Source organism: Oryctolagus cuniculus, chromosome 2 (assembly GCF_964237555.1).
Source record: "Oryctolagus cuniculus chromosome 2, mOryCun1.1, whole genome shotgun sequence".
Taxonomy (NCBI): domain Eukaryota; kingdom Metazoa; phylum Chordata; class Mammalia; order Lagomorpha; family Leporidae; genus Oryctolagus; species Oryctolagus cuniculus.
Genome location: NC_091433.1, coordinates 12,188,628 through 12,209,843, shown reverse-complemented (window position 1 = coordinate 12,209,843; position 21,216 = coordinate 12,188,628). Strand labels below are relative to the sequence as shown.

The 21,216-nt window shown below is 43.7% G+C and overlaps 1 long non-coding RNA gene and 1 pseudogene across 1 annotated transcript in view; one reads left to right on the top strand and one right to left on the bottom strand.

Moving 5' to 3' along the window:
• Positions 1 to 18,748, top strand: part of LOC127486441 (uncharacterized) — a 303,313-nt gene extending 284,565 nt beyond the window's left edge. Inside the window, exon 4 of the long non-coding RNA XR_007913142.2 lies at positions 18,481 to 18,748. This is a non-coding gene — a long non-coding RNA (uncharacterized lncRNA). The remainder of the gene's footprint in view (positions 1 to 18,480) is intronic.
• Positions 9,514 to 9,968, bottom strand: LOC100345916 (small ribosomal subunit protein uS9-like; annotated as a pseudogene).
• Positions 18,749 to 21,216: the final 2,468 nt, after the last annotated feature.

Here is a 21,216-nt window from a genome sequence, read left to right as displayed (position 1 = left end):
TTTCTTACCTTGCTTCCTACTCCTGTATTCACTTCCAGGAAATAAATGGGATCTTGGATCTGTGGCTAGTGTTGGGAAATCTTTGCTATCTGACAAAGTTTTGTTGAAATTAACTTATTGCCATACGCTACAGTTTGGAATGTAGAAGTGTTTCCTGAGGGGTTTAGAAGCTCCCTTGGGTGGTGGGTCACACAAGGCCTGTTCAGTCTATTCCCCACCCCCTCCTCACCTGCCCACCCTCCCCCCTCCACCCCCATCACCAGCACATACCTACCTCGATGGAACACTGGAAAGCCTACTGTTCCTAAGCACATCATACATTTTCACAGCCACTCTACTTTGCTCTGTTTACACTCAGAGAGGTTTGCATGATGCCTTTGTCCCAGCCCTCTGTGGACCAGACTCACTGCCTAGACTAGAGATATGAAAAATGAAAGAAAGAAACACAGAGAAAGACCTAAGACTTGGCCCCTCCTCCTGTGAACCCCACTGGGAATTCATCCACCTTCATGAAGTCTCTCTCTCCTCCCTACCACCTTCTTCCTCTTCTGCACAAACAAGTTCCAATACAAAGATATTTTCGGCACTCTGAAGACAGTCCACATGCATCTGAGCCAGTTGCTTTAAAAATTTTTGGTCTCAGGACACATCATACACCTAAAAATTATTTATGAGAAAATCTTCATGACCTAGGGCTAGGCAAAGAATTCTTAGATTTCACACCAAAGGCATGAGCTTTAAAAGAAAAAAAATCAACAAATTGGACCTCATTAAAATTTAAAACTTCTACTTTGTGAAAGACTCTGTGAAGAGGTTTTTAAAAACCACAGACTGGAAGAATATAGTTGCAAATCATGTATCTACCGAAAGACTCAATAGTGAGACAACAAACAACCCAATAAGAATACAAGAAGACTCCTTACCAAAGCTATATGGATAAGTACATACAAAGATATTAAACATCAGTATCTCTTAGGGAAAGTTACAGTGAGATGCTGTTGGAATAACAAGAAGCAAAACAAAACAAAAAGCCCCAAAACGGATTATAAACACTGGGCAAGGACCTGAAGCACCTGGATACATTGCAAATGGGAATCAAAATACTGGAGCCAGGGGCCAGTGCTGTGGCACAGTGGGTTAACGCCTTGGCCTGAAGCACCAGCATCCCATATGGGCGCCAGTTCCAGACCTGGCTGCTCCACTTCCGATCCAGCTCTCTGCTATGGCCTGGGAAAGCAGTAGAAGATGGCCCAAGTCCTTGGGCCCCTGCACCTGCATTGGGGGCCCAGAGGAAGCTCCTGGCTCCTGGCTTCAGATCGGCGCAGCTCCAGCAGTTGCGGCCAACTGGGGAGTGAACCATCAGATGGAAGACCTCTCTCTTTCTCCCTCTCTCTCTCTCTGCCTCTCCTCTCTCTGTGTAACTCTGACTTGCAAATAAAAATAAATACATCTTAAATATAATACTGGAACCACATAGGGGGACACTAAGTGGTTTCTGAGACAGTGAAACATATTATCCAAAGGAGCCTACAAACACATTCCTGGACAGTAAGCCTAGAAAAAGAAAAAAGGTCTGTACTCACAAAAACTGTACATAAATGTTCACAATAGCTTTAATTGTAATGGACAAACACTGAAAACAATTGAACGTCCTCCAATGACTGCATGAATGAGGTACATCCATTCAGTGGACTACTATTTAACAAAAGAAAGGAGAGAACTATTGATATACACAATTACTGGGCTGCTCTCACAAGCATTAAGCAAAGCAGAGAGGGCTATCTCATAAGGTAATATACCATATGAACCCACTTGTGTAATATTCCTTTTAAAAAAGATTTATGTATTTATTCATTCATTCATTCATTCATGAGAGGTAGAGTTACAGAAAGAGGGAAAAACAGAAAGAGGTCTTCCATCTGCTGGCTCACTCTGCTAATGGCTATAATGGCAGAAGCTGGGCCTATCCAAAGCCAGGAGCCAGGAGTGTCCTCCAGGTCTCCCACACGGCAGGGCCCAAGCATTTGGGACACCTTACACTGCTTTCCCAGGCCATAAACAGAGAGCTGGATCGGAAGTGGAGCAGCCGGGAAACGAACCAGTGCCCACATGGGATGCTGAAGCCACAGGTGGAAGCCTAGCCTACTATGCCACAGCATCAGTCTCTTGCATATTCTTAAAGTAGCAAAATTATATTGATAGAGAAGAGATCAGGGATTGCCAGGAAATTAGGATTGGGAGGAAAGGTAAAATGGCAAGTTACCTTATAGTGATGGTAGAGTTTTCTATGTTGGTCTAAGCAATAGTTACATGAATCTATAGATGGGATAAAATTTCACTAAAGTTAGACATTGTGGTACAGCAGGTTAAGCTGCCGCTTGGGCTGCCTCCATCCCATACTGGAATGCCAGTTCAAGTGCTGGCTATTTGATTTCCAATTTAGCTCCCTGATAATGTGCCTGGGAAGCATTGGATGTTGCCTCAGGTACTTGAGTTCCTGTCACTTTATGGGAAACCAGAGTGGAGTTCCTGGCCTGACCATGATCTGGCTATTGTGGCCATTTGAGGAGTGAACCAGTATATGGAAGATCTCTCTCTCTGTCTCTTTTTCTACCCCCCCCCCCACCGGTACCCCTATTTCTGTTTCTCCCCCTCTCTCTGTCACCCTGCCTTTCAAATAATCTTTTAAATTTTTAAAAAATACATTGAATCCCTCCTCTAATACTTGCACACACACAAGAGTACATATAAAAATGGTGAAACAAGATTAATATTTTTGGTTTGTAATACTGAACCAAGGTTAGCTTTCTGGTTTTGGCAATACACTATAATTATATTATAAGAAAATGAGCAAAGGATACTTGGAATCTCAATACTATTTCTGAAAATTCTTGACTGAACTTTTGTTTATATGTGCTGTGTCTATCAATACATCCTATATTAGAAATCAGCTCTGAGAATTCTATATATTTATTGATTCATTTAAGAAACCAGTAGAACAATTATGCAATGACAAAAATAATGTATCTTTATGAAAAATAACTATATTTTTCCAAGACAAAAGAATGGTGTGGAGTGGGGCATTGTTTTACATTGTTCAACTCTCTTTCAAATGTGGCTTAATAGAAGACAGCTGGCTTGTCCTGTCAGTTTTTGCCTCAGTCGGTTGTGACTTTACATATCATGTCCTTTCTGGAAAACTTCTCTGTACACTCAAGAGAAACAGGACAAAGAAGCAGACAACATGTTTGTTTTATTATGAAGAGTTTGGACCTCACAAACTCTCTGGAAGAGTCATAGAATTACGTGGAGGTTTCATCGTGTGTTATGAATTGCCACTTGGGACTGCTATTGTACATTCGCTTAAGCTGCTGCTTGCGACAGTGGCATCCCATATCAGAACACCAGTTTGAGTCCCAGCTGCTCTAGTTCCAATGCAGCTTCCTGCTAATGTACCTAGAAAGGCAGCAGATGATGACCCAAGTACTTGGGCCCCTACCACCCATGTGAGAGACCAGGATAGAGTTCCTGGCTCCTGGTTCCTGGCTTCAGTCTGGTCCCGCCTTGGTTGTTGTAGTCATTTGGGGAATGAACCAGGAGATGGAAGATTCTCTCTCTCTCTCTCTGTCTGTGTGTGTTTGTGTGTGTGTGTGCGTGTGCGTGTGCGCGCGCACGTGTGTGTGGTGTCTCCTTCTCTTTGTCACTCTGCCTTTCTAATAAGTATATAAATATTTTTAAGAAAGAAAAGAACAGCTAATCTAAGGTAACAAATGTCCCATGATATCCTAGCTATATGTCTTAGTGTCTCTGTCCCATAATACTTTGAGTTACAGCAGAGTAGAGACTCTGTCTAGTTCACTTGCTTTCCTGAATGCTACCATTAGCCCAGGACTTAGGAGATGAACACACATGGCTAAAAGGACAAAGAATGGTCAGAGGAAACCATTTGTGATTCTGTTTTTCTTTTGTATTTATTTGCAGGGGATGGTTGCATTTCAAGTTTGCAGAGCAAACCTGAATCTGGAGACATGTTATGCCTGTAGAGAGAAGCCCACTGGTTCAGGGAGCTGTGATCAGCAGTGTGGATGAGGGACTGAGCAAAGCAAGGCAGGCTATTTGCATTCTCAATGTTCCCTCTGACTTTCCCCTCCCCTTGTCTCCTGCCATCACTGATTTTATGTTCCTTGTCAGGACACAGGAGTACACACAGGATATATAGCGTATGTTGCAAGGTCCAGGAGGGCTTCTTTGCAGGACCAGGCACAGGCAAGATCAATTAAGTAACAAGGAAGGTAGAAAATACAGCCGCAGCTGGAACAAATCAGTTAGTCAGCCACGCGGGTTGCAACCCATAAAAGGTCAGCAGGCAATGGGCATGCTAACTGTGAGCGAAGCTTCCAGCTCCACAGAGCTGGAAGGAGTTAAATGACCAAGCACCTGACATCCTGATTTCCCATCAAGTACGGACCTTGGAAGGGAAGATGTGTTCTCTACTTTGCAAATGGTGGTCCAAGTTGCACCCAGTTGCATTTCTCAACTGGCTTCTTCTTCACTGATTTTTTTCCCCACCCCTAGCCCTGTATGAGCTATTCCACAGTGACAGGTTGGTTTTATGGGCTGGAGGCGGGCCTCAGCTACTAAATTTCAATGAGTGAGAGGAGCTGGACCTGTGTATAAATTAGGCCACCTCTTGGGAGGAGGAGTGGAGCAGCAGAGATCCCTGGGAAAAAGCAAAACTCACACTTCATCTTACCACGCCTGTGTCAAAACTGCAGATCAAATCTCAGGTTAATTTCCAAGAACAAATAACTTGTTGGCAAATTGATTAGCTACCTGCTTTTGGTTAGTTCATTAATAAGGGATCTTTATTTCACAGTTGGATTCAGTCTGGCACCAAAAGCTTTTCTCAGAATTATATTTATAATTATACATCAATATATAAACAAATACATATATAATTTTGTTGTTAACAGCAAATGAATGTGGGAATCTGCTTTAAATATCCTTCACAAAATTAAGCACACTTTTTTCCATTTTGATTAGAACTCTGAGCACAATTAGAGACAGAGATCCCATATTAAAGTAAGGATTTTTAACTGAAAATAGGGCTATGGGCTGAAGATTTGGCTTGGTGGTTAAGCTGCCAGTTGGGACGCCCATATTTGATACCAGATTTTTTTGCCTGGGTTAAAGTGCAGCTCCACCCTCCATTCCAGCTTCCTGGATGCAACAGGTAATGGCTCAAGTGGTTTGGTTCCTGCCTCCTACATGGGAGACCTGGAATTCTTGGCTCCTGAATTCTGGCCCAGTCCTGACTGTTACAAACATTTGGGGTAATAAACCAGTGGATTGGAGCTCATTTTCTTTCTCTTCCCCTACCCACAAATAAATGTTTTCAAGGGGTTTCCAAGATGGCGGAATAGCAACATGATGGTCTGAATCACATTGGGCAAAATTAATGTTTAAAAAGGGTTGAGACTACATGCCTGAGATTAAGCCATTGGGAATTCACAGTGGAAAACACAGCGAGTGCAGCAGAGATGGTCCATGTCCCCCACTGCTGAAAGAACAAATAAGAAAAAGAAAAGCAGGGTGGGGAGGGAGCGGAGGCTCCAACCCAGAGAGGAGAGCGCTGGCCCCAGTGCAGCAGGTGAGGGGGAGAATTCACGGATTCACTGAGCTGCAGATAGCAGTGGGAGAGAGTGCTTGGTGACCTGCTTTGGAAGTTATATGCGGGGAAAGAATAAGTGAACAGATAGGGAGGTGGTACACTTTCCTCCCTCTCCCCCAACCCTGGAGGGACCAGAAACCGAGGGAAGAAGCCATTATGCGCCTCTGTTTTTTTTTTTTTCTTCTAATTTTGGACCAAGCAGGTGGTTGCTGCCCCTGCCTCATGTGTCCGCACCCAGCAGTAGTGAGGGTCACTTCACCTTCCACCTAAACAGTGAGGAACACAATAATTCAGGAGAATATCTTCCCCCACCACCAAGCAGTGTGGCAAGGGGAAGCCACGCTTATCAAAAGTTTGTGCCCACCCACCACCATTGAGAAGCAAGCCCAGTAGGCAGGGGCTCTGCACACATAGCTGCCACCCACCGACCTATAGCAGCTCACAACACAGGGAACTGTGCTCACAGGAAAATCGTCATAGAACAAAGGTGCATCTCATTAAGCAGTCCCAACTAGCGGTGAAAACACCGGCGACTAACACCAGGGGCTCCTGTATCTGTAAGAAGGGCTGGTCACACCAACAGAGGTGAACACCTTCCTCTACAGACATCCTTAGGAGAGCTACAAAGCCCCACAGGGCCCCTACTTTGAATACTTGCTCCACCCTGGAATATTCAACACAGCAAACAGGCCACACCTACCACACCACACGTCTCCTGGTACTCACTGAAAGTACAGACATCCCACTAGCCAATGCTGAAAACCAAAGGAGAAAAACTTAAACAAGAATAAGGAAGACATTATGAGCCCTCCAAAGGAACCCTACAACACTTCAGTAGTAGAAAGTAAAGATGAAGATTAAATATATGCTAGAAACAGAATTCAGAAAATTAATTATCAGACTACTTAGAAGCAACCAAAAGTAAATTCATGAACTAAATGAAATTTTTTCTCATGAAATTGAGATACTAAAGAGAAATCAGAATGAAATACTAGAAATGAAGAATGCTATAGATCAAATTAAAAAAAAAAGCAGTGGAAAATCTTAGCAACACAGTAAGTGAGACAGAAGAAAAAATATCAAAACTAGAAGACAAATTTCTGGAAATTTTACAGTCAGACCAAAAAAAATAAAATTAAAAAACACTGTTGGAGGTCTACAAGATACTATGAAATGACCCAACATACAGGTGCTAGGAGTTCTGGAAGGTGTGGAAAGAGAGAAATGATTAAAAGGCCTGCTTAATGAAATAATAACGGAAAACTTCCCCAATTTGGAGAAAGAAAGGGACATTCTAAATCTATGACCCAACACCATCAAATTATCAGAAACATTGGGGAAACCCTATAAGATGTTGGTATAGACAAAGAGTTCTTGGAAAAGACCCCAGAGGCACAGGCAATCAAAGCCAAAACTGACAAATGGGATTACATCAAACTGAAAAGCTTCTGTACTACAAAAGAAACAATCAGCAAAAATGAAGAGACAATAGACAGAATTTGAGAAGATATTCACAAACTATACAACTGATAAAGGTTTAATAACTAGAATATACAAAGGGATCAATAAACTCAACAACAACAAAACAAACAACCCAAGTAAGAAATGGGCAATGAACTTAAACAGACATTTTTTCAAATAGGGAAATCCAAATGACCAACAGACACATGAAAAAATGCTCAGGATCACTAGTCATCAGAGAAATGCAGATCAAAACCACAATGAGATTTCACCTCACCCAGTTAGAATGGCTTTCATACAGAAATCAGCAAACAACAAATGCTGGCAAGGATGTGGGGGAAAAGACATCCGAATCCACTCTTGGTGGGAATATAAACTGATAAAGCCATTATGGGAGACAATGTAGAAATACCTCAGAGGTCTGAATATAGACCTTCCAAATGACCCAGCCAAACCACTCCTGGCAATCTACCCAATGGAAATGAAATCAGCATATGAAAGAGCTGCAACTCCATGTTTATCACAGCTCAATCACAATAGCAAAAACATGGAATCAACCCAAATGCCCATCAACTGAAGACTGGATAAAGAAATTATGGGATACCATGGAATACTACACAGCAGTATAAAACAAAACAAAACAAAACAGAAACAAATACAAAGTCCAGTCATTTGTAACAAAATGAATGAATCTGGAAAACATCATACTTAGGGAAATAAGCCAATCCCAAAGGGACAAATTCTGTATGTTCTCTCTGACATGTGATAACTAATAGAGCACTTAAAAGACAACATGTAAGAACGAAATTGACACTTGGAGAAGTGATGATTATGAACAGCCCTTATATTGACTGTTGAGGAACAGCTTCTTATTCTGTAGCTTTGTTTGTTTTCCTTTATAATATTTTCCTTATCTTTTTCTCTTTCATACAATTCATTGAATGCTACACTTAACATAGAGTTAATTATATGTATATAAAATTAATTGAAAATAAGTGTTAGTAAAGAATAAGAAAAATAGAAAGGAAAGAGGAAGGGAGTTGGGAGTGAGGGTGGCAGGGCAGGCACAGTGAGAAGAATCACCAAGATCATAAAGTTGTAATTGTGAAATATGTGAAGTAAACAACCACAAAGCAGTGTAGTCCTATATACATTCACATGGATATACTTCTAGGGGTACAACCTAACAACTAGCCATAAGACCCCAAAATCCCTTAAGCTGGCTGATAAAAATAGCAGCTTAAGTATTGCAAAGATCAAATGGATAGGAACAAGTGGTAAAGTGACCATATAGATATGATCCAGAGTTAAAGTAATCATATTAATAGGACTAGGTGTTTGGGGCCAGTGCTGTGGCACAGTGGGTTAATCCTCTGCCTGCAGTGCCAACATCCCATGTGGGTGCCAGTTCTAGTCCCGGCTGCCCCTCTTCCAATCCAGCTCTCTGCTATGGCCTGGGAAAGCAGTGGAGGATGGCCCAAGTCCTTGGGCCCCTGCACTGGTGTGGGAGAACCGGAAGAAACTTCTGGCTTCTGGCTTTGGATCAGTGCACCTCTGGCCATTGAGGCCAATTGGGGAGTGAACCAGCAGATGGAAGACCTCTCTCTGCCTCTCCTTCTCTCTCTGTGTAACTCTTTCAAATAAATAAATAAATATTTTAAAAAATAGGACTAGGTGTTTGAAAACAAGAGTAGACAGAATTAAAAAAGAGTGAAGGCTCCAATATTGGAAGCAGTCCATACAGCAGACTCATAGAATGATAATCACTTTAAGTAGCACTCCAACCTCAGAATCAGCCATTACCTCATTCCAGTCTGGCTGGAAAGCCAGGGAGAACATTTCAGGTATGGAAAGCTAAAACACAATGGGGAAAAAATGTCCCACATAAAGGACTCCTGTGGGTGAGACCCCAATGGAAAGAAGTGGCCACCAAAGGAGGTAATTTTCTCTGAAGGGAAAAGATAACTTTCACTTTGCCTTGCCAAGCTACTGGATCCAAAGGCTTCCAAAGCTGAAGCAGCTCATGTCAAGAGCCTTGGGTGATCACCGATGTCATATATACGAGTGTTATTTGTCAAATAAACAAGAGTCACTGTGCACTATCTTCCCATACAGGACCTCTGTCCACAAAGAGTTGTATAATGAAACTTAATAAAACTTGTTCTCAAGAATCACTTCCATTTTATATATTAAAATGAGGATATTATTATGTCTCATAAGTTATAGTCATGTCTAGGAGCTCACAAAATATATACCATCCTTGGGTTCTTCTTTAGACAATTAAATTTCAAAAAGGAAAGAAGAGGGAGGAAGGGAAAAGAAGAGGAAAAATAAAAGCAAAAATACCTTTTTTTTTTAATCCCACAACCACTGTTTATTATGGAGCCGCCCCTGATCGGGGTGACGGGCTTATCAGTAGGATTTCTGGTAGCGAGCACGGGCACCGGGGCCTCCAAACTTCTTGGACTCGCAGCGGCGGGGGTCAGCGACCAGCAGGGTGCGGTCATACTGGATGAGGATGTCTTTGATCTCCTTCTTGGACGCCTCATCCACATATTTCTGGTAACAGGCCACCAGGGCTTTGGTGATGGACTGGCGGATCGTAAATCTGAGCCACGTGACGGCCACCCTTCACTCGGACCCGGATGTCCACTCCAGCAAAGCGCTCCTTGCCAAGGAGCAGAACAGGCTCCAGCAGCTTGTACTGCAGCGTGCGTGGCTCAGTCATCTCCAGCGGCCTCCCGTTCACCTTGATAAGCCCGTTGCCCCGTTTGCAGTGGGCTGTCTTCTTCCGTCCGAAGACCTGAACGGACTGTAGCGGGCCCTTGGATGGCATGGCTGCGGCCGATATGGGGATCCTCACCGCGAGGTGCTACAACCGGAAAAGGAGCAATTAGTTTTTTTCCTTCCTTTCTTTTTCTTCCTCCCTTCCTCCTTCTCTCCCCCCTTTCTCTCTCCTTTATTCCCTTTTCTTTCCTTTTCTTTCTCGGACCAAACAGGAGAGGGGGAGCAGAGTGGTGGAGGAGTGGTTGGGAGGATGGAGGTGGTGGGAAAAATTACTATGTTCCTAATGTTGTATTTAAAAGGTACATAAAAATAAAAAGAGCATAGGAAAATAAAGGAATGCAAGCATGATTTCAATGACCACATTTGCTAAAAGTTCTCCTTTCATTCCACAAATAATTGTGCTGTGTGAAACTAAGACTACAGAAATTAATAAGGCTAGATGAGGTCACTTCAGTGTTGCCTGTTGAGAAATAAGATTGTGCATAGTAGGGCCACAGGGGAAGGGTTGTCAACCTCTAACAGGTGACTTCTGAAAGGCAGGATCTCAGAGGAGACCATTGACTCCAGTGCATTTTCATACATGGGGCATACATTTTAGAATCTTAAGACCCTGTTATCATCTGGGTTCATTTCAGAGAGATTATGTCATGCATTCACGTGCAGCAAACAATAAGAGGTAAAGATGAGGCTCAGATTCAGAGCTTTTGACAGCAGAACTTTTCCTAAACTATTGTTGGGATGAGAATTAAATGAGATCATGTGTGTGAAAATACATTGGAAAGCTGTATTTAAAGACCAGGTATTAAAGCACTGTTAAAGCATTTTTTGTTCAGTGATACTTGCAATGAAGGTAAAGAGTCTGTTTCCTCACTTCTTTATGCTTTCTGGCACCTCTATGCTAAAGGGCATCCCTTCCAATTCAGTATTTACTGAGTGCTTAATGTTCTCTGCTTTGTACTTGCAGGATTAAACAAAAAAGATAATAAATTATCTCTGTGTTTGGGAACAAACACAGCATGATTATAAGGGGGACTTTGGAAATTACCCGACAGCAAGGGGGCAAGAAAGAAGGGTAGATCTGGGGAAAAACTGGTCGGTTCCATTTGCTATATGGGAAATTGGTGCTGCCAGGGTGTCTTTTGGAAGGAAGTGCTGTGGATGTAGCTAATGACAAAGCACTAGAGCTGGGATAAGAAGTCTGACCTGATAGACGGTGAGTTGTCATCCAGAGAAAGAGCCATTCTCTGAATCTAAGGCAGCTGGTTCCTGTGAGGGAGAAACACAGAAGACACTGCTGTGTGTCTTCCGGGCCATGGCATCTCCTCTCACAATGTGTTGTGCTGGAGAGAAGGGTGCACGGTAGAAGGCACTCCCCCAAGCCTTTGCTCTAACCCATCAGGGTCTTAAGTGTTCACCAGAATAACTAGAAGTCTGCAGCCCTAACAGCAGGAGCAGTGGGTTAAAAATGATGGCCCGCAAGCAAGGGAGACACAGAAGGGCAAGAAGCAAGCTGGAGATGCCGTGTTAGGACAATGGACAGGTGGTCCATGTTAGGGGAGGGCGATCCTATTCTCCCAGAACATTGAGCCATGGAACAACAGGTCCTTTTGGTCACATTGTAGCTCTCTCTGAGATGTAGCTATGACTGTCTGAGGCAAGACTCCAGCAGTTTGAAGAAGGGTACTGTGTGGATTACTATGTGCTAAGCTTGCCTATGGGGACATTTTATACTTAGGTACCTAGAAGAGAACAAAGAATGAGAAAAAGAATTTTCTTATGAATGTATTAAACTGGGGACCAGGGACACCAATAAGAAAACCTCTATTCAACACCTCTTCTGTTCTTCAGAGGAAGTAGAAGAGATGGAAAGAGCCCAGTTAGTTCGGGATTGGAGAGGTGGGTTAGGAAGACAGCATGAGTCACTGTTGAGTCATTGTTCTTATGAAAGAAAGCTCATGTATTCTGGAAATAAAGGAAAGAGAAGTCAAAGCCTGCTCAAAGAAAGACTCCTTCTCTGGACAAGATGGATCCAGCCAGAGATCTGCAAGTGACCTGGGTGAGTCCGTTGGCCATGGAGACCACTTGAACCTGTTGACCCAGGAAGGCCCAGAGCACTGAGATCCACAGTAGCTGCTTTCTACTTCATACCTGAAGAGTCTGCTCTCCACAAGGGGTCCTGGGAGATATTTTTTCTAACAAGATCCCCAAGACATTAATGCTTCGTTTTAGCCAGAAATCTCTGATTACCCAAGTGGCCATCAGGAAGAAGAGACTGTTTTGATTCTTCTCTGAAAAATGCTAACTCTTGTGTCTCCCAGAACAGTACATTCTCAGTAAGTAACTAAAGGTATGACTGGATAATATAAACTAGGGCTGGCCATGCAGAGTTGAATCCAGTAGGGACTGTTTCCAACGTGAGACTCATGGCTGGAAACCCGGCAGGTGTCCAGCCGCACAGAGACAGATTAACGTAGAGCAGGTCCCAGGGTGCAGAAGAACAGAGAAGGTCCTCAGTTTTGACAAATACTGAAGAAGAGCTGTCTGGAGAAGTCAGAACAGCATGGAGGAGAGGTCCTGTGGCCCCATATTCGGCTGCTTTGGATTCCATACATCTGGCTGTCTCCCATCACAGCTCTGTTGCATCAGGGCTTTGAAATGTTGGATCAGTTATGCTGTGCCTTTCCTTGAGCCCCACTTCCTCCTCTGCATGGTGTAGGACAGAGAGAGACCACAGCCCTGCAGCATGGACACTGACCAGAAGTCCTTGTGGCTCAGTGAAGTGACTACTGGGCCAGGAATAAGAGAGGAGGAAGTGGCCGCTGTTCCATTTGTGTTACTCCTTTTTTCCTTTCTATAACAAAACCCAGAAGCAGGCTACTGTACAAAGAAAAGAGGTTGATTTGGGCTCATGGTGTGGAGGTGCAAGGCTGAGGGCATCATCTGGTGATGATTTTTGCTGGCAGAGCATGGCCTGGCAAGAGATGGAGCTTGCATTTCTGCGCACATCTCTCCCTCTGCTTCCAAAGCCACCAGGATTCAACGATGCGGGCTCCATCCTTGTGACCTTATCTAGGCCTAATCACTTCGCAGGGCCCCAACTCTAAATGTCAAGTTTGGGCTAACTTTTCTGCCTCTCAGGACCTCACAATGGGAATTCAATTTCAGCACAGGAAAGCTTGGGGACAGTCACACACTATACAAACCCTAGCAGAACTTTGACTGACAAGCTGTGTGATGTCCAGTGAGCAGTCATTGTACTGCAGGGGCATGGCTTTTCAAAGCACTGGCTCCGAGATGCCTTGAAAAATGAGCATTTCAGCCCGGGCCCTCTGTCAGAGAATTTCCAATCTGGAAAGGATCTTGGCTTAGGAACGCCAAACCCCTCATTTTGAAGATGAGAATCTTCAGTTATGGGTCTAGCTGACTCCAAACTTCAAGCACCTGATTACAAATCCCTGAGCGTGGGAGCTGTACCGGCCCCTGATTTTGTTCAGCACATAGAAGCTTGCTGCCTTGCAATTTTTTTCTGGCTCACTGGCTTTCTAGATTCAGGGCATATTCACGTTGCTGCATCATGCAAATTAATTTTCTTTCTAAAATAGCGGTGGTAAAGAGAAAGTCCAGGGCAGTCCTGTTTCTTATGTGCTGGGCAGTGTGGCAGTGTTTGCTGTTATGGTCAAGGGCACCAGGGCTTGGCTGCCGAAGGCATTGTGAAGCAAGGGAGAGTAGATTCACCATAGCAACTGAAGGGAGGCTGTGACAGGCTTCCTTTTGTTTCTGAGATATTGGAGTGCTTTCTCCTGGGGGCCTCCGAAGTTGGAGGTGTGTCCCCCCATTTGAAAGTTTAGCTTTTTCCTCTTCTACATGTTCACCCCTCATTCCACTGTCAAGTCATTTCCCTCTTCCTACCTGGCCTCTGCCCTGAGGACTTGGAATATGCATTGGGACCACCCTCCACTGCTGACTTGCTGGTGACCTGCTGGGGCACACACTAGGCTGTTGTCCTCACTCCCTAAGGCAGGGGTAACAAAGCACCACAAACCAAGAGGCTTCAACTACACATGTGTGTTCCTTCAGAGTTCCGGGGACCAGAGTCCAAAGTCAAGGTGCAGGAAGGACCACACTCCCTCCTTGACTCTTCCCAGCTTCTGCTGGCTGCCTGCAATCCTTGCCATTCCTGTTTGCATATTAGTCCCCCCCAATCTCCCTGCCTTCATCATCGCATGGCTGGCTCCCTGTGTCTTTCTTAGTGTGTCTTTTCCTCTTTATACAGAGACAACCATTATGTCAGATTCATGGTCCAGTATGACCTCATCCTAAGTGAACTGATGACATCTGCAAAGACCCTATTTTCACATAAGATCACATTCTGATGTTCTGGGTGGACAGGAAGTCTGGGAGGCCACTGTGCAGCCCAGTGCAGCTGGAGTTCTAACAGTGGGTCCTGTAGATCGGTATCTGGCCATTGTCTGTTCTGTGGCCTTTGAATCTTTCCCAAGACTCATGGGCTCCTCCCTGAGTCTCTGTTCTCATCGGTCACACCCAATTGTAGGCCTTTGGTTTCTCACCAAAATCTAACGTCACAAAGAAAACTTAGAACTAAGTGCAGTGTTTGCCACTACTTCCTCTCAAGCAAATCCTTCATCTACCTCCTTTCCACCTCCACTATCCCTGGTCTCTGATGACCTAAAGCCATCTACCAGGTATTTTACAAAACAACAGTCCAACATTAATTCCCCAGGGCTTTGTTCTGCCTTGAGAGCTTCTTGCCCATTTCTGGTGCTGCCAACATCACAGCTTCCACGATGCATTTCCCTTTCCACTCGTATACCATCCGCATATGGTTCACACTTTGAGTACAGCACTGGACCTATTGAACCTGTCTAAGGGGATCTTCCTGCTTCTGCATCATGTAATTTACATAACCAGGGAAGGAGAGACCTCATGGGATTTGCACACTGTGGCAGAGACTACTGGTTTAGCCCTGCTGTCTGTTCTGTCCTCCTTCCTTGATACCTAATCTCCCAAGGTTGAGCTGGGCTCATTGCTGCCCCCAGTGACTTTATTGCCAAACTCCATGCCACTGGGCTGGACCAAGTGAGTGGCAATGAACTCTAAGCAGAAATGGTATATACAAATTCTTGGAATATACTCCAAGGGAAGAGCATACCTTGTTCTACTCTCTCTTAGAGTTGGCGGGACTGATGGCTATGTTCGAGCAACTACTTATAGACCATGAGGGAGGAACCAGTCCCCAGGGTCACTGTGCTCTGCCCATTAGTTTTGGGCTACTTACTTTTATGATTCATTTATGTGTTCCATGTATGAGCTTAAGTGAAAAACCAAGTTCTCTCTTGTTGAAGCACTGATGGTTTTTTTTGTTGTTGTTTGCTTGGATTTATTGGTGAAGGGTGGGATTAGAGGTTTGCAGAATAGTTACAACTGAGCTGTGAGGGCCACAGTGTCTGCCAGCAGCGAGTCTCCTCCTCCTGGACTGATAGTCTCTGTGTGACTCTCTTGAGAGCTGGGAGAGCATCTGAGGATTTGGAATTCTAGATTCCTGCTGCGAAAGGTGACTTTTCCCTTAATTGTGTTCACTGTTGTAGTCCAGGTATTAAAATGATAGGCACTCAATAAATGTGGAATAGAAGGAGAAAAAACCCCGTTTACCATCAGAGGCCATGAGCGTAAGGAGCGGACTTCCTGGCATTTTCTTACCTTGTGGAACACAGCAGGTCCGGATTCCTCACGTGGGCCCAGCATTCTCAGGCTTCCCAAGGACTTTCTCATCCGCTCTTATTGAAGGCTCTCAGCCAATTCAGGCAGGTATGATCAGTCCCATTTTGTTGGGAAGAGCTTCCCAGGGCCACAGACCTGGCTGATGGGACTGAGGCCTCCTGACCCAAGGCCAGTCTCCCTCCATTACGCTCCCTCTCCCCTTCCTGAGTTAAACCCCTCCCTGTCCATTTTAGAGTCTTCACTTTTGAATCTTAGACAGAGGAAGATGGGTCAGCGTCTCAGGACACCAGGTAGCAGGTCAGATATTGATTCAGCTGATGGCCACTAAGCCTTCAGCTACACTTAGCAGTAACTGGAAAGAGCAGTCCATGGGCCGGCGCCGTGGCTCAATAGGCTAATCCTCCACCTTGCGGCGCCGGCACACCGGGTTCTAGTCCCGGTTGGGGCGCCGGATTCTGTTCCGGTTGCCCCTCTTCCAGGCCAGCTCTCTGCTATGGCCAGGGAGTGCAGTGGAGGATGGCCCAGGTGCTTGGGCCCTGCACCCCATGGGAGACCAGGAAAAGCACCTGGCTCCTGGCTCCTGCCATCGGATCAGCGCGGTGCGCCGGCTGCAGCGGCGGCCATCGGAGGGTGAACCAACGGCAAAAGGAAGACCTTTCTCTCTCTGTCTCTCTCTCTCACTGTCCACTCTGCCTGTCAAAAAAAAAAAAAAAAAAAAAAAAAAAGAGCAGTCCAGCTCCATTGCTTAGTTGTTCTCTGGCAGGCGCTTAGCCTGGCCCCAGCCCTCTTTGGGGTTTCAGAAGTTCCCTTCTTTGATTGTATTTGAAAGTCTGGTCTAGAAGTGGTGAGTGGTAGAGGCAGTGCCCCCCCTCCCCAAGTTTCTGTAGTGAGAAGGAATTCTGGAAGGAGGCAGGTGGGTGGGGGTGACAGTTTTCATCCAATTAGCTTTCACCTCATCCTGTGCCTTTTGGAAGGGTCCTTCCTTAGAAGGGGAGATGCATCCTCCTTTGGAGATATCTTAGAATGAAGCAGTCCATGATGATGCAGAGTTTTCCCTGAATAATCAGACACAGTCTAACTGTTGAACAATGTAGGAATCGGTAAATCGAGAAGCACAGTTCAGGGTGAGAGTTGTGATGTCGTGGATTAGGCTGCTGTTTGCCATGCCTGATCTCATATCAGAGTGCTGACTCAAGTCCAGCCACTCTGCTTTTGATTCAGCTTCCAGCCAATGAGCCTGGAAGCAGCAGATGATGGCTCAAGTGCTTGAGTCCCTGCCACCTACATGGGAGACCCAGATGGAGCTCCTGGCTCCTGTCTTCTGCCTGGTTCTGCTGCAGGTTTGCAGCTGTTTGAGAAGTGAACCAGCAGATGGAAGATCTCTTGCTCTGTCTCTCTGCCACTCTGCCTTTTAAATGAATAAATACTTGTATATCGGTATATGTTGACCATTATGAATGTTGGGTAGAAATATTTAATACTAATCAAGAAAAACATTAAACAGCAGTAAAACAGTAAGTGACAAAAGCAAGTTGCAAAGTTGTGTGTGTATTGTGATAGCCACAACATAAAAGAAAAACAACAGTTAGAAAAAGACTAAAAAAGAAGGTACCCAGTAGTGTGAGAATGAGAAGGACTATAATACAGAGATGTGATTGTGGCTATAGTCTTCTTTTGTTTTTATATCGTTCTATAACATAATATTTAACTAATTTTCCTTAAAAATATTCATTGTTATTCCATAATTCATGATAAACACATTTTAAAAAAATAAAAATAATCAAAAAGAAAAAATTATTGGTATTCCTATCTCTGGTAATATATTGGATTATAGCCTCATTTTTTCTACAGGCATACAGATTTACTTTTTAGAAACAAAAATGAAATCATACTGTACTCATAATTTATAACCTGCATTTACAGAGTGATATTTTATGAATATTTTAACACGTTAATATTCTCCTATAATATTTTGAATTCTGCTTAGTGTGTATTGTATAAATGTATCACTATCTAGTTTTTTTGTTTAGAGTGCTTCAAATTTCTTATATTATGCATAACAGTTTTTCTCACTTATTCCTGATTATTTTCTTAAAATAAAAATTTTAAAGTAGAATTTTTGAGTATCATGGCACAAACATTTTAAAATAGATAGATATTTTGAGTATATTTATATACATATGTCAGTAAATATTTCCATGAGTTATACTGGAGAGATCCTGTTTTTTTCACATTCATAGTAAAAGATTGGTTATTGTCATTTTTACAGTTTTGGTCAATTTAATAGTCATGAAAGTATACTTAAGTTAGATGTCTTTCCACTGCATTCTTTTAAAACACAACTCTAGTGACTTCAGCAAAAGAAAGTGGGGGAAGAGGGAAGGGAGAGATGATTGCTCCCACAACTGCCAGATCTATCCTAAGAGATCTTGCTTGACTAAGGTTTGATTTACATTCAGAATCATCCCTAGGACCCATTTCTGTAAATGACTTCTTCCAAGTCGGGTTTCTCCTCTCTGTGTGGTGACATCTCAACATTTAGGCCAGAGAAGGATGAGTCTTAAAAAAAAACACATGAATTGAGTTTTATTGCCCGACTGGTCATAGACAGAATGTGTGGCCCATAGAGAACCAGGAAGTAGCCAGGAGTGGGGCCCTGTGCTTACTCCCTTTTTATTAAAAAAATAAGGTTAGGAACTTTCCCCTTCAAATATACCATTTCAATTCAAAGAATAAAACCCTGTATGAATACAAGGTAGATGAGTTGATCAAGAAGTGAGATCTTATTTGTGAGATAATGGTATTTAATGTCCATCTTGCAGTGGCTGCTCTTACCCAAGCTAAGACCAGTTCCAGGAAGGATCTTTCTGAAGACTCTCTGCAAGTGTGGTTCATGGAGAAGAAACCTGCCAAAGAGTATAAGCTCCCTCTGTCTGTGGATTCTAAGGACTATCTACTTTCTCACCAGCCTCTACCCATTAACTAACTATTCTGGCTGAAGTCTTTCACTGGTATCCTGCAGAATCTGCCCTAGGTAAGCATTGCTCTTGTCCTGTTTCTCTCTTGTCCAAGTCATTCCGTGGATTTTGCCTGTCCTTGTTCCATTGCCCCATGACCTCAGGTCTTTGATTAAAAAAAAATTGTGAGTTTGTACTTTGGCTTCTTCTGTTAAAAGACCAGGAACAATGGTTTTTCCTACTCTACATCCAGAGCCGAAGCTGCAAGTTCTATTTTAAGTTTGACTTGAACCCTCACACTAACTATAGTGGTAAGCACTATTAGTATTCTAATTTTAAAAATGAAAAGACCTGCACAGAGTTAAGTTCAAGGTCCATGCAGCTTGAAACGAGTGGGGCTGGGACTTGAACACAGAACCTTGGAACTGCTGTGCTAAATGATCTTCCGAAGCATGTCTTTTTTTTTTTTTTTTTTTTTTTTTTTTGACAGGGAGAGTTAAACAGTGATAGACAGTGAGAGATAGAGAGAGAGAGAAAGGTCTTCCTTCCATTGGTTCACTCCCCAAATGGCCACCACGGCTGGTGTGCTGCGCCGATCCAAAGCCAGGAGCCAGGTGCTTCCTCCTGGTCTCCCATGCGGGTGCAGGGCTCAAGCACTTGGGCCATCCTCCACTGCCTTCCCGGGCCACAGCAGAGAGCTGGACTGGAAGTGGAGCAACAGGGACTAGAACCTGGGGTGCTGGCACCAGCCTAGTGAGCAATGGCACCAGCCATCGAAGCATGTCTTTTGAGAATGACATATGGCCGGCGCTGCAGCTCACTAGGCTAATCTTCCGCCTTGCGGCGCCGGCACACAGGGTTCTAGTCCCGGTTGGGGCGCCGGATTCATTGGAGGGTGAACCAACGGCAAAGGAAGACCTTTCTCTCTGTCTCTCTCTCTCACTATCCACTCTGCCTGCCAAAAAAAAAAAAAAAAAAAAAAAGAATGACATATTGAGAGGGTAAAACTGCAGTTTCAGTGAGGATGAGGCCCAACAGAAAAGTAGGGGCAGTTCACAAAAGACTTGAACACTAAATGAGGAAATGTGACATTTAGGCTACAGTCAGTCAAATATTCCCCACCAGACCTGGCCTCTAAGGATCTTCATCCTTTAAAAGGAGGATTTTGGCTTTGGTGTGGAGGGTGCATTAGGAAGACCAAGGCTGCAGGAACTTGAACTGAGGCAATCAGAATTAAACTTTTTAATCATTTCTAGCAGTTGAATCAACAGGACTTCATGTGAGAATGGAGAGCAGGATGTTGGAGAATCTGCTTAGGTTCTGATGTGTGCATTGAAGAGGAAGGTGGTGACATGAATTTATCAGGAACAAGAATAGGATGTGGTTTGGCAGGGGAAGGTGGACATCGAGTTTGGTTTTAGACAGAATGAGCTGCAAGTGTCCAACCCAAGGGCACACATCTGACAGATACCTGGGCGTGGGATCCAGGACACTGAAACAAGTGTCAGTCATAGGCTACACAGGGTGTGAGCATTGATTCTGTCATCCATCCACTCACATATCATTCAGGGTCTCCATTTATTTTTGAAAAAAATTAAAATTAGCAACTCAAATAGGGATTTTAAGGAGTTTTAACGTGACTTGCATGAAAAACAAGCAGGCTTTCCTTCCTCTGTCATTCTGGAACTCATCACCCAGTGACAATTCAAAATTTAACATGTTTCAAGGAGAGCATTTCCATTTGAAAACCTTGCAGAGAACTGTGGCTGTGCAAAGAAGCCACACTATCTTCCTTTTGTAAAGAGACCCCAATCATTTGCATTTTCACTTTTGCTTCCGATCTCATGTTAAATAATTCTGACATTTTCTTCAAATGCAAATTATATTTCTGAAAATTCCTCACATGTGAGGTTATATTTTTCCAAGAGACAGAGAGAAAGAGTAGTTTCTTTCATGCAACAGCTCTGGCTGTCTCCTGGGTCTCAAACCCCTACTCGGTCTAGTAAAAGATACTAATTTCATCTGGATTTCCTGAAACGCAACTTCTGTCAGAAAATGGCTTCTTGAATCTTAAATGGCTGAGAAGCTAGCTGTTCATATAAAGATTTAAAATACTAACTTCTGCAACCTTAACCTTGGGGTTGGAAGACCTTCTAGGTCAGGAGATGCTAGGTGCTTTCCTCCATCACTGAATTTCCATTGAACCTCTCCACCAATTGAGTATTCAGTCAGAGCTTACCTATCTGCACCAATTGATGGAAAAGTTTTCCTCAAACTGGAACAAATTAAAGTTCAAGTACAAGGTCACACTCATTAGTCCCAGTAAGTACTGTGACCTTACCCTAGCACAGAGAGACAGTCTACAGTCAGCATTCAAATCTGAGCTTTGTAGACACATCTGCGTTCAAATCCTTTGCTTTATGCATAAATCATAGTTTAAGCATCATCTGTATCAGTTGGAGGTGATATCGGAAATGACCCCTTAAAATATATATGAAAAGTGGCCCCTTTAAGTTCCCCAGAAGTGCCATCTGGGATGCCACATATGTTACTGGATTTGGGGTGCCATACGATATCACCATATGCTTATTAATAAATCCC